General features: G+C 38.6%; 1 long non-coding RNA gene across 1 annotated transcript; it reads left to right on the plus strand.

The window, feature by feature from the left end:
• Nucleotides 1-7,756: 7,756 nt before the first annotated feature.
• LOC148743245 (uncharacterized) lies at nucleotides 7,757-11,198 on the plus strand. The gene is made up of 3 exons (XR_015988664.1): nucleotides 7,757-8,052; nucleotides 8,311-9,433; nucleotides 10,273-11,198. It is a non-coding gene; the product is annotated as an uncharacterized LOC148743245 (long non-coding RNA).
• Nucleotides 11,199-13,858: the final 2,660 nt, after the last annotated feature.

The following is a 13,858-nucleotide window of genomic DNA, read 5'->3' on the forward strand; positions in this document are numbered from 1 at the left end:
CGACAAGGACCAGCAGGAGCCGGTCATCATATATCACCTGGGGTGGAGGGGTCGGAAGATTTTGCTTGTATCACAATAAAATTTCGTTTAACAAAACTGTTCGAGCTAAGTTGGAAATGCGCTATCATTCTGAGGTACTGCCAACAGGCGTTTGGTATTTGGCTTATATTTTATTTTTTCTTATCTTCCTTTTTTTTTAATTTATTTTTTATTTATCATTTTTGCAACATTTTATAATAAACGTCAGGAGCCCATCACTTTGGCTCCTGTAAACGATTAGAGTGCATCATTTAATCTGATAACAATAAATGTCTAACAATAAAACACTTAAAATGCATTACCTATGTCATACAGAGCTAAGATATGAACTGGAAAAAATAATTAAGTAAACAAGGCAACATAGAGAATGGACTACACGTTGAATAAAAACATATATATGTTTAAATTTATCCATATTTTTTGTTGAATTATTTGTTTTTTTTTTCCTACCTTCACTTGTCCTAGGTCAGTGGTTTTAGTACTTTCCCATTTTTTAAAATGCTTTGAGAGCTTATTTCTAGTTCTCTGGCAATTTGGAGCTCAATTTTCCACTTTTTAGAGAATGTATAGTACTTTGCTATTATTATATGGCTGTCTCTCACAAGGACTGGGAACTACCGAATTCACGAATTTGATTGGCTGAAATCAATATTGAAAGCAGTCTAGATTTTCCCATCTAGACCGGCATCTAGACCGGTCTAGAAAAAAAAAGGTACAAAGAATATAAAAAATTGGCATATAAGACTCGGCCATATAATGAACATCGTATTAACCGAGCTAGGTCGGTCTGTATGGGAGAATCTTGACCTCGGTCGCTGGTACAGACCTCACTGCGTTCCGTCTGTACTGGCGACCTCGATCAAGATTCTTCCATACAGACCTCCCGCTCGGTTAATAAGAACTAGGTAACAAGAATTTTGTTATGGAGTTACAAGATATGATTAATTAAAATGATGTCCCCACCCCAAAAACTGAAAGCTGTGTTATTTAGCAAAACCATGCGATGATGAGCTATCATTCTGAGGTAATACCAACAGGCATTTGTTATTTTGTCTTTATAGCGCAGGAAAGTCCTTCGACGGGTAAGTCAATTTTACATCCAGTCGTATCACCATGATGAAGAACACGCCATTACGATGAAAGATAAAAAATAATATATTAAAAGAGAAAGATTAATTCCCGATGTAGTGGTCATCCTGAGTTAATCATGGCTCACCTTTCCTCTTTTTCTGCATCAGGAGGAAATTCAGTGGCTTCTTTCGCGTTGATATCTGTTCCACCAACTGATGGAGGTCTGAAGAACAAAGAAAGCTCACAAGAATGTTTACGAGCGCAAAAAATCAACATAGATCACACTAAGCGACAAACTTGACGACTGTGGTCTGTATGTTTTAGTGAAGACAAACCGTTGAGTAGCTCAGACGCATGCACTAAACACAGAAGCTCAGAGAGCCTGAACTTCTCTTGGCAAGCCCTTAAGCACTTATTATTAAAATCTCGCGCTGCGGTTTAGGTGAACCGGAAAAGTTTTGGCGCGTTCTATGGAGTTTATCCACGAGGGGAGGGTGCGGCCACACGTAGGGTAATGTTTGCATGACTCACAATTCTATATATAACATCAATTTTGCCAAAGAAAACTCGGGAACTAGGCTTATCAAATCTTGCACGGCAGAAACTAGATTGCATTTTAAAGGCATATGGAATGGTTATCAACTTATACGTTTATTGAAGTTCTTTCAAACGATAAGGTGGCATTGCATGGCATGGCGGGATTTACTTTGCTGTGAAGATCCAGAGGTTACCGAGGGCTGTACCCTAATGTCGAGATTTCGTACGGTACCTTTTCCTTATCAAGCCTTACAGGTATTAAGCGTGACAGATTTCCGGTAAAGAAGGAAAAAAAAATAAAACAAAGCGAAACAAGAAATCGAACAAACAACAACAACAAGAAAATAAACATGAAAACAAACGATTAAGTTGCAATGAAGGTGGTCTTTCTCCCTACCTGAAGGAAACGCCCTCGGTAGTCCTATTTAGTAAGGACGAATCTCCGAAAAGGTTGACTTTGGAAAAATAGTCAAACGTTTTCCATAACTAATTAAAGAGTGAAAGAAAAAATTTAATTCGTGTATGGGAATAATAGGCGAAACCATAATAGCACAAAAGATTACACTTTTGACAAAGGATAAAAATTACTCATCCCAGTCTTGATATCATCAACAAGGGTTTTGCATGGCTCGCAATCTCTCTGATCTTCTAGAAAAAAGTCACTGCAGAGACACGATAATGGACTGACACAATTTCACCATAACAGAAACCTATTGCAATTTAAACAGAACTGAGAGTCAACTCAAAAAGTATATCTTTTATACTGTATTTTCTGGAAGAGGCGTCTGCTCTGCAATAAGCCCCCCCCCCCCCCTCCCCGAACAAGCTTCAACTACAGCATAATCAGAACAGGATAATAATTAATGCCCCCCCCTCGATTTACGCGCCCTCCCTCCAATAAGCGCCCCACCCCTCCCCCCCCCCCCCGGCCCATCCTTTTTAGCCGAATTTTGAATAAGAGCCCGGTTGGTCATAATACCAATCTTGGAGATTTGCTGGACGTCGGCTACAGGTTACGCGAAAGAATAAGGAGCTTAGCGAGGATATCTTGAAAGCAGGGCAAGAAGTAAACAAATTCTTCAAGGATTTGTCTGTTCAATATAGCTTTTTAAACTAGAATGCAAGCCTAACCCAAAAATGAGTATACTTTTTTACAGGGAAGAGGTTTGTTTGAAAGAGCTCAAGCGTAAAGACTGATCAAATTAAACGAAATAAAACCTATGAGCAAGGAAACGGAATGAAGAAGTGTAAAATGTACGTAGTGCCAACACCTTCATTATCTGATGACACACCTGCTTATAGATCTAGTTCAAGATATCCAACAATCTTACGCGTGGAATAAAATTCCCCAATGTGAAGGAGGCTATGAAAGAAAGAAACACCCAGAAGAGGCAATAATCAACTGAGGATGAGCGAAAGTAGCAAAGTTTATAAATAATTGCCTTAGTCACAAACTAGAAACTAATTTATGCTAAAATTTTTCAGGGTATGAAAACTCCATGTCTTCGTGACTGATTGTACAACTGCGCAAAATCTTCTGTTACAACATGCTTTCATTTCGATGTATAATTAATGATAAAAATTTAAGAGTCTTTTACTAGATAGCAGGCATATTGGTATGTTGGAGTCCTAATTCGGTAGTCAGAGCTGAGCCCTTTGGAAACGTAACCAAAGAAACGCCTTCACTCTGCATGAGACGGATTTCTTTCCGTGGGATCATTCCATTATGTTCTGGAAGAAAAATGAAGCGAAATCAGATGTTAACATTTTCATTTGCGCTTGGTATAACAAAGCGTGTGTCTGACGAATGGTGCTAATGAATCCGAAAAAATTTACGTGCTAAAAACCCGTGCAATTAGATACGGACCAATCAGGGGAGAGCTTAGTAATCCATGCACATAAGTTTTTAAAGGACGCACTTTTTGAAATTGTCACAAACCTTCGATAAATTCTACTTTAGCGAATAACTGTGGCCATAAGTTTTGCCCACGCATTATGTCGTTCGTTGGAAGCCTTCTTTCTTTTTGTCAAACTCAAGCGACGTAATATGTACGTATCATTTCTAGCAACGAACCGAAGCAGGTGAGTGTTTGTAGACGCTTATGTAAGCAAGTAAAACTTTGTAACCTAATTCTCGAAGGAAGTTAAATTTAAGAGAGGTTCTAGGTCGATGCGTCGTTTCAAAAAATCGTTTGAATTCGCTTCAGTTGCTCGTATTTCTGCCCAGAAGCTGTCAATTACTTTACAGTAGACATTCCGTGGCTTCAGTTGTTGTTCAAAGGCCGATTAGCGCAATCCCAGGGTTAAATTTTAATCCAGGTTTCTATATTTTTCTATTCAAAAGCAGTTTTGGGATAATTTTCCCAATTCTTTTTAGAGCATTCAATCATCAAATTTTAGACAAAAGAAATTAAACTGAATTGACTTTCAAAACTTTTAGATCTAAATCAAATTTCACACTAACCCTGGGTTATCTTAACTCACCTATATATGAACAACCCGGCCCAGCTTACTTGAAATTCTTCTTTGTAAAATGTCGTCGCGCGTTAAACCATTTAGTTTAATCTCTCATCTTCCTTGCTAAAATTCCACATGGGCAATATGGTGAAAGCTAAGTTCGTGGTCTTTAAATTAGTTAAAAGTTTGAAGGGAACCTCGCTCTAAGTCCCTGCGTTGTAATGTATTTAAGTTTAAATGTTGGTGAATTTATATAACTTTTTTTTTTATATTAGCTTACCAATTTTGTATTGTTTTGGCAAAAACTGGTTCACGGGAAACCCCTCTTCAAGTTCTTCTTACATGTGTAATAATTACGAATTCAGAATAAGATTTATCTTGCAAAGTTTCCCCTCACTTGGCCACGATGTTTTCAAGTTCGATTTATTTTTCCTAAATATTTCTCTTTTCATGCTTTGTCATTCAGTCTTAATCTACATACTCCAGTCCAAACAGAACATAGTCCAATTCAGTCCAAATTATCCCAGTCCAGTCCAGTTCAGTTCAGTTCATCAGAGTCCAGATTATTGTGCATTTAGTCCAAACCTCAGCGTCTAGTACCATCCGGTCCAGTCCGACCCGATCCAGTCCGTTCCATTGGTCTTTTCCTTGTGGTCCAGTCCGTTCTATTAGTCCTTTTCGTGTGGTCCAGTCCATCCTCACAAGACAAGTACTGACTCTCGTGACCAGTACGACTCGCATAAGAACGGAAAAGCGAGGTGAAGAAAAGGGCCAACGCTCCACCGGGTTTTTTCTTCTCTTCCTTTCTGTTGCATGCGAGGAGGCTGGGAACAGATCAGGTAGAAGACGCTGCTGATGTCCGGTCGGTTAGTAAAGTTCTTTGTGGGTTGGGAGAAAGAGTGGGTTAATAAATAGCTATAGTGCGCTGGTTGAGCCTCAATTCCAAATTCTACCAGAAGTTGACCTATTCTTCTGATTCGGCACAAAATAGTTAAGTAATAAATTTAGCTAGTTTAGTTAGCGGGTCCCCCTCGGGTTGGGCGGGGTCCTCCCTCCAAATTTTCTCTTTGGGTTTTTTCTTGTAATCGAATAACGTTCGGCATATTCTCGGCTTAGGATCGTTGCTTCTTCGTCGCCTCTTTAATTTTCGCGATCACAAGTTCGGCTTCGATTGTACTTCGGCTCTTCATCAACAGGTCTTTCGGCGTTTATCAGCTGCTCGTCGACTTTTGCGCGCGTCTCCTCTATAGTTGCTTCAACTGCGGCCAATTACATTGTCAGTTTTACTTGATTACAGGGATTTTGAACACTGTGATTGAGTAAGGCTGTGGAACAGAAAAAAATGTTTGGCTCAAAGGTTTAACCAGATCTTTACGTTGTTGTAGGAAATTGGAGTTAAGCAATTCGGCTGTGAGAGTAAAGCTATTTTCGCTCCTCTTCACACGCTTAGTGGCTTATCTTTGGTTACAGGAAGCCAGCCGTCAGTGGAGGCTCACGTTTGTGGGCGCAGATCAGTCAGATTCATATTTAGAAAGGGATTATGGGAACAGTGCACACACTGTTAGAACATAGGTAGTCTTCGACACCAGACACCAGATGATAACCCAATTAAAGACGGATGGATGACGATGCAATAAACGATAAGGTGGCTTATAGAGCTTGTAGATATTTTCCATTCTTGTAACTTTACTGTTATTTTCAAGGCCAAATATAATAAATACTGCTAACATGGATCAGTTAAAGCGAAAATTATCTGCAGCTGGAAAAAGGAAGAAGGACAGATAGAATAGATAGCAAAGAGAATAAATTAAATTGAATCTTTTCCAAATATTCAAGTCTCGCTGACAGCGATATTTGAAGGAGCTTTAACAAAAAGTTTCCCCCTTCCCCCCGCACTCCTGAAGAATTGAAATAAAGATATTTCCCTTCAGCCCCCCCCTTTTCTTTATTAGAGGGTCTGAATTAAAGATAAACACTAACAGCTGACAGTTCTAAATCAACTGGCATTCGGGAGCTGCGACATTTCAGTCGGACGAGACATCAAGAGCCACATTTCACGTCCATTCTTCTTCCTCTAGTTATTTGAATTTCTCGCTCCTTAATTTTAAGATTTTGACCATTGTCAGCTGTTTAAGTTGACTTCGCTTCAGACCCTTTTGTCACGTCAAGTGTGGCGGAGGATGGAGGTATCACAAACCTGGAGGAGCGGTCATCATGGTCACGAACAACATCCCATGTAAGGTAGGGTTCGGTTGGAGACTGGCCCGAGGTATGTGTAAAGCTCTCATCGCGCCGAGAGCTTGCGCGCGGGTATGTGTCGCTCTGGATTGCAACTTCTCCCTTCCTTGGGCCAAGAATAAGGCTTTCGAAAAAGATTTCGCTAGATTGGATCAAAAAATTGCAACCTTGTTGTATTCTGGAGTAACAACATCATACCTTGCTTTCGGACTTCGGTTTCATTTTCGGTTCGAATTTCACTTCGGCATTATTCTTTTCGGCCTTTCCGAATTTGTTCGGTTTTTCAATTCGGAAGACAAAGGCTCTTGGAAGCGACTGTAAGTCGTTAGCAAGTTGCTATAATCATGACAGCACCGTCTGGTGCACTTCGGGTGTTCAAATTATCGGGGTATCGATATTTGCTGACACGGAACACTCGGAGTTTTCTGGACGCCGAATTTTTCGTCTTAGGTGCGCGTCCTCTCCTGCTAGGTTTTGTCGAGTAATCTAGTTAAATACATCTAATTTAATTATTTATGGATGTAATATGGTTCTGGAAAATAAAATGCCAAATCCGGTTGTCTGTGTCCTTTTCTTTATTTATGTAATACATTTAAAATTTACGATGTAATTTTCGCGGCGCACTGTTGTAAAACTGTCTCAATAATAAAATAAAAAATACGAGCGTCTCCGTGTCTTTTCTTTATTAAGAAACTAGTTTTAAACCTTACTAACGCTATTTAAATTACAGGAGCTTTATGGTGGCCTATTTTCGGAGGCTTTTGATATGCCAGTTTCGGGGCGTTTGCTCGATTCCGCGAACTAGCCTATTTTCGGAGGCTTTTGATATGCCAATTTCGGGGTATTAGCGTGATTCCGTGAACTGACCTACTTTCAATGGCTTTATAATCTGCAAACGGAGAAGCCGTGGAAATAAAGTTGTCTCTACATGTTCGCTGTGCATTCGCCCATTTTCGGGGGCGTGGGCGTTGACTTGAATTTATCATAATCGGAAGAAAGGGCACACATCATCTGCTTTCAAGTGCCAAATTTTCTTATAACTCTCAGCTTTGATATTCCGAAATTTACTGTGTCCATTTTCGGGGGACTCACCAAATTTTCCACATTTTTTTTTTAACCTCGTGTTTTTACGCACTCATTGGCTTGTTTTGGGGGGCTATGCACCACTTTGAAGGTAAGTAAAGAAAAGGTAAGTAAATAGCTCTTTTAATTTTGTAATATCAACCTGTTTCATAGAATTTTTCGCCGACAGAATAATCCTGATGCGTCGCTTCGAGCAGCGAGAGAAATCACCAATTGTCCACTAGTACTCCAGGCCATCTGAAAGAGGTAAGGCTGACATGTCATGATTGCAGCAAATGAAGTTTGCTTGACTTTTTTCTTTTCAGCCTGACCTCGGTACTCAATTTGAATCATGCCCAAGTAATGTGGGATATCTGAAGGCTCAAAGGTAACATTTGATTATGTGCAAGAAGTGTTCTGGACCATTTGAAATTCTCTGTTCACAGAATTTGCGAGACGACATCCCGAATCATTTCCTCGATGAAACGACACTGGCGGTAAAATGTTCAGTATTTCCTCCCATTTTGTATCCTAACAGAATTCTTTTTTCAGTGGTAAAATGAAATACGAGGTAGCCGGCCCTTTTCGACATGGACGAAGTTAACCAATCAACAGCCCTTCAGACTGGCCAACAGATAATCACATGTTGTAAGTATACAATTAGGGAACAATTTATGGAAGATTTACACGATTTTTAATGCCGCATATCACAAGCTCGAAGCCCTAGATCAAAGAGGAAATAAAAAGACCTCAGTTTCTCCCGCCTAGATATATAATATCCAAAGCCCGATTTCGTCGAATTGAATTATGCAACCAGGACTAACTTCAAAAGTACAGCATCACGATTCAATCGATCTTTTCTCAAACCTTAGTATATTATCTGTCTTAAGTAAAATTCTCTTGCAGTACCTTCCAAGGCAGTTTCGTGTGGTGCCATCAACTCTTGTGCAATCCAGTGTTGCTCATCCGAGATAATCCATTGCAGTTCAGTGCCATGCTGTGTGATCTAGTCCGGTAGGGTATATCTTGGGAGCAGTGCAGTCCAGTCCAGTTCCCTTCGTTAACGTACGGTGCAGTTCGGTACAAATCAGTCTAATAAAGTGCAGTCCAGTTCACCGCATTGTAAAGCTGCCCGGTGTAATCCAGAGCGGTGTATTGCAGTCCGTTCTGGTGAAGTCAGGTACAGTCATGAGCAGAGCGTTACGCGAAGTCAGTGCAATAAAGTCCTGGTCAGCCCATTCCAGTGAAGTGAAGTACTGTTCAGAACAGCCCAGTCATGTCAAGTTCGCTGCAATACATTGCAATCCAGTCGTCTAAAGTGCAATTCAGAACAGCCCGGTGCAGTCCAGAACAGTCCATTGCACTAAAGTGTGGCGCTAACAGAATACAGTCCAGTACAGTCAGTTTGGAGTCAAATTCAGTGTAGTCCAGTCCAGTCCAGTCCAGTCCAGTCCAGTCCAGTTTGCGTCTACAAACGTTGTCGTAAAGAGGTATTTCAATATGATAGCTTGGCGAAAATAAAACTGCAAATTTAAAATAAACCAAATTAATTAAAATAAACAAACAATTTAAAAGGAATTAAATGTGTATTTAATATTGACTAAAAACAATAAACAGTTGATAACCAGATTATTAAAGAAATAAACAAATAATAGATAAATAAGAGTGATAAATATAAGAGGATAATCAACTGATAAATTGATTTCAGAAGTAAATACAAATTTGTTGTATGATAAAATGCATTTATGATATTCAGTGCAGAGTATTTGAATGAAACACAGTGTTGTCTAAAAAGTTTTCTAGGGGTTTTTTTCTCCTAGGGCCTAGCTTTCACGAGACACCAACTGACCAGAAGAAAGTCACAGGCAACCACAGGATCACCAGTGAAACATTGCTGACTGTCTATTAACTATGGTGCTACACAGGGATACTAATGACACAAGACTGGGATGCGAGTTGAAAAAATAATCATTACAACAAGCTGAGCTTCAGCTGCGAGGAGAATCCAAAACCAGGACGTGGCCTCAAGGTAAATGAAATTTCTGAGAAATTAAAGTAACAAAAACTAGTCAAAGCAGGTAAACTTCCTCCCACAAAAGTGCTCATAAAAGGAAGATATAGAGGTGTTCTTACCGCTTCCAAACTAGAGTATAATAAAATCTTTCCATTTGTGATCATGATGTAATAGTAATAATCAAATTGACGCCAAACCCATCAGGATCGAGACGTCAAAATGGTTTTTTCGGTTTCCGGGGCTTCAAGATTTTGCAATGGAATAGTAAGTTTATTTAGCCAAAAAGGATCTTTCACTACTTCATTATAACCTTGAATCGCAGTGCTTTATATATCCTATGGCGAAAGATATACAAACTGTAAAGAATGAGAGACGTTGAGATTCTTTCCAAAATATTACATTAGCATACGATCGGTCGGAACAAAATCAGCCTCTACCAATTTGAAGTACTTTAACTCTACGTAATCGCAAAGAGTACCGCAGCGAAAAATTACAGTAAACAAACAAACAAACAAACATAAACAAACTAAAAAATACTGTTGGACGTAATCTGCACCAACATTTACTGATGAGTTTTCAACACAGTGTGAATAACCTGAGATACATTTGTGTGCTGTGAGCCAATCAGATAACAGTATTTATGCCGCAAGATATGTTATTTTTATTCTGGTCTGAGCCTTTTTCTCGTCGTTAACTCTTAGACAGCCCCTCACCCTTTCAGCCTAACATCGATATTTCTTCCCACTGTTATCTTTATATTTCTTATGTCGACAAGGAGAATTTGTCTGACGATCAGAAGCTTCTTAAATTGGTGATCATTTTCTTTATTCTCATAACCGTTATATTTGATTCAGGGGTGATACTGTCAGGAGAAATTAGATGCCAATCAGTCTCGGGGTTTAAAGAGCTTAAAGGGAGATTGGCTTGGAAAGGGAGATTGGCTTGGAAATGAGGTGCAGCCTTAAATTGAGAGAACCTGGACCAGATTGGCTTGGAAATGAGGTGCAGCCATAAATTGTGAGAGCCTGGACCTAATGTCTTGTGATCAAGATCAGTCTCGAGATGTTGCATCGACAAAATGGATCCGAAAAAAAAAAAACTCAAATGATATCACGTAAAATAGGTATTACAGTAAAGATATTTCTCTAGCTCAATTACAAAACATGCAGTAGTTTTAATGTCTTTCTAAATCGTTTTTGTAAAGCAACAGCAAATTACCATTTATTATTGACAGAACGAAATAATAATGGTTACCATATACAACCGCGTTGGAGGTTTTAACGTTTCTTGCGATTAAGCAACGAGATGAACCTCAGCGAGAGACACCAATCCATCAAAATCTCGATTTTTGTTTTCGTCGATTTTATCGAAAATTTGGCTAATGAATGTAAAGTTCAGGGTAGAGGAATAAATGCTCTCAATCTGCCATATTTGTCCATCACTTTCATGATTTCCATTTTAAGTTTCATTCATGAGGTTATGAACATGGCATGATATTTTCCCTTCCATTCCCAGCCAGATTCTGAAGAAACTTTGGATTTCTAGTAAATTTTACCAACCCGTCATGAGTTTATGTACAATTTTTAAGGGTTCGTGCCTGCTCTCAGATCATCTTCATGCTTAGTATGTAAATATGTCTTATAAAATCTGTCCGTAATAACGTCAAAAACCATGTAAAGCCCATAGTAGTGTGTGAAGTCCATTCGGCAGAATGTGAGTACTTGCTATTCTACCCGGACATTTGCAATTGAATTCTGAGTGATCTTAGACTTTTGCGAGATCCGAGAGCCCTATATTATTATTATTATTATTATTATTATTATTATTATTATTATTATTATTACTAGCTACAGAAAGAGAAATAGGAATGGTGGACTCAATTTCGGGTCTTTCGCGATCTCTCGATGAGGTTCAAACATATTTTATTATTTTCATTTTGCATAGTAGACAGGATTATTTATCTTTTAATCAAAATGCTGTTTTACGATAAGGATAAACCATCGCTAATCCCACATAGAAAGCTAGACAAAGGAAAATGTTTCATTTCAAGGGAAGTTAGCATATTTTTGAGAGATCTGTAGCATTAACAATAGAAAATAGGATAGATCTCCGCTTTAAGGTGAGCTGTTCAGAAAAGCTTTTGGAACCGTGGCACACCTTAAGTTAATCTTAACAAGTAGTTAAGTCGTGTTTCATTTCATTTCAAAAGGGGTGGTTGAGGTGTAAAGTCGCCCAACCCTGCCCCCCTTTGGAAGCAAAATTGCTCGCTCTTAAACGCCTATTTCAATGAGAAGAGTTTTATGGAAAAGTAAAATCACTGCACATGCAAGTAAGCACTTCTAAAGAGAAGGCTATAGTACTTCTTGTATAGTTCTGAGTTTTTTACCGTGAAAAATCGTTTTCTGTGTGTACCAAGAGGGAATGGTTTCAATTCATTGTGCTCAATTAAATATTGGAAGTGGAAGTAAGTTACGTGAGTTTGCGTGAAAATGTAAGAGCTTGGAACATTTTGAAATGAATTGCTTTAACTGCTAGGCTAATCCTAACGATTAATCCTGATTAACACGTTATTAACGTAATGCATCTGAAGCAATGGATAGTTCTCAAAGTTCCTGCTCGAATTACTATGGCGACGTCAATTGAAAACCTACTCGTGCGATTTAAAGATGAAATTCAAGTCTGATGTGGGTAGTTTCGATTTAAGAATTAGAAGGAAATTGTTAATTATCAGTTATTCTTAATGCGATGTAGTTCTAGTGATGGAATGATTAAAAGATGAAATAAAGTTAAGTAGATGAGGTTTCCACTTTCAATCAAGTTTCAAATAAATGCTTCTGCTCATTCTCTCAGTAAAAAACTCGGTAAAGAAACCCGTCAAAGAAAAGTGACACGGCCAATGACTAAAACGCAAATCATCAACTCCTAATCAAGGGATTAATTAATTATCTCCAACTAGTTTGAAACTGGTTTAAATCAGTCTGGTTATGGAATCTATTGAGCTTTACTCGAAACAAGCTAGTTTCCAATACCTTTTCACTTTTATTCATTTTCCCTTTGAGTTTATTTTGAATAAAAGATTAAACACATTTGTTCACTCGTTTCTTTCTACTTTCTTTCTTCATTGCCATATTCACTCCAGTTAAAATCTTGCTCTCGTGTTCTTCCCCCGTAGTTCCTCGTCATACCCGGTAATCCCCGAAGGCAAAAGTTCAGAAGAAAAGACTCCCGATGCCCTAATTCCCCCCCCCCACCCCCCCCTCATCGGAGCGTTAACTACAAGATCTAAAATAGAGTTCTCACAAGGTCTACGACAATTTGAAGTTCAAATAAAAGAATCCATAAGAATTAAATCCTGCAAAATTGGTCAGGTCAGTGTCGGGGCCAAGAACTGTAAATTTTGATTAAAAAGGTTCCCAAGTATAGTTTTTTTTTTTAAGAAAACTGAGTTTACTTGACCCTTTCCAGGCGCAAAAATATCAATTAGTGAAACGTCGTGTTAAAAAACAGTTCAGGTCTGAGATAGGAAATGTTTTAGATTCATTTCTATTGTGGTTTGCAGCGGCTTATGATTTTTTTTTTCTGGCAAGTTTTTTTTACCTAGAGTAGACGTTTGTCGTCGAAAGTAGACTTAAGAGAAAAGACATATGTCAGAATTGGATGACACACTAGATTTACATTCAACTCAAATCAATTCAGCAAATTGGCGAGCTTTCAAAGTGAAGTTCTTTGGAACTCGTAAATCAAAATTGCGGAGTCACTCGGGCTCTGATTATTTTTTTTTCTGGTCTCTGCTCTGTAACCACTTCGAGCCAAAAACGTATGCTTTGTATGGATCCAGGCTTTAATTTCCAGCTTTTTTAGATGGAATTGCGATTCGCTTGTTTGAGATTTTTTCATTAATGTGAGCGCCTATTGACTTTGAAAAGTCGGGTACTACTTTATCACTTTGTAAGCAGTTTGAAACTAAAGTCGACCCATGTCCTGAAAGTTGCTCTTACAAGTCTCTTTTTAATACCACAACGTTTTAAAGTCAGTTTGGCCTTAGATTTTTTTCTAAAAAAAGCTTGCATTTGAATTAACAGGTGCAAGGTTGTAAAGTTTGTGTACATAGGAAAAATTTGATATGTCATTTTGAAGGAAGTCTCCAACAACATTTATCCAAGGACTTCATCATTTTCCTATTTTTTTCCCCATTGTTGTAGTTGATTTGCGAGTATCTCGAATTCAGAGTGTTTTGTACATTCGAACAGGAAAGTCGGGCATATAATTCATCTTGATAAGACACAATCTCAAATCTACCAAAATTAGACGGTTGTTGATCGATTACATGTTGCAGGGTCAGGCCGTAGGAGACGTTAATTTCCCACGCACGAGATTACTGTGTGATGGATGTCCTCCCCTGGGGTGGGATGGGTGGGTTGTTGTCTTGCGTTTCATACA

This window comes from Stylophora pistillata, chromosome 1 (genome assembly GCF_964205215.1).
Source record: "Stylophora pistillata chromosome 1, jaStyPist1.2, whole genome shotgun sequence".
Classification (NCBI taxonomy): Eukaryota; Metazoa; Cnidaria; class Anthozoa; order Scleractinia; family Pocilloporidae; genus Stylophora; species Stylophora pistillata.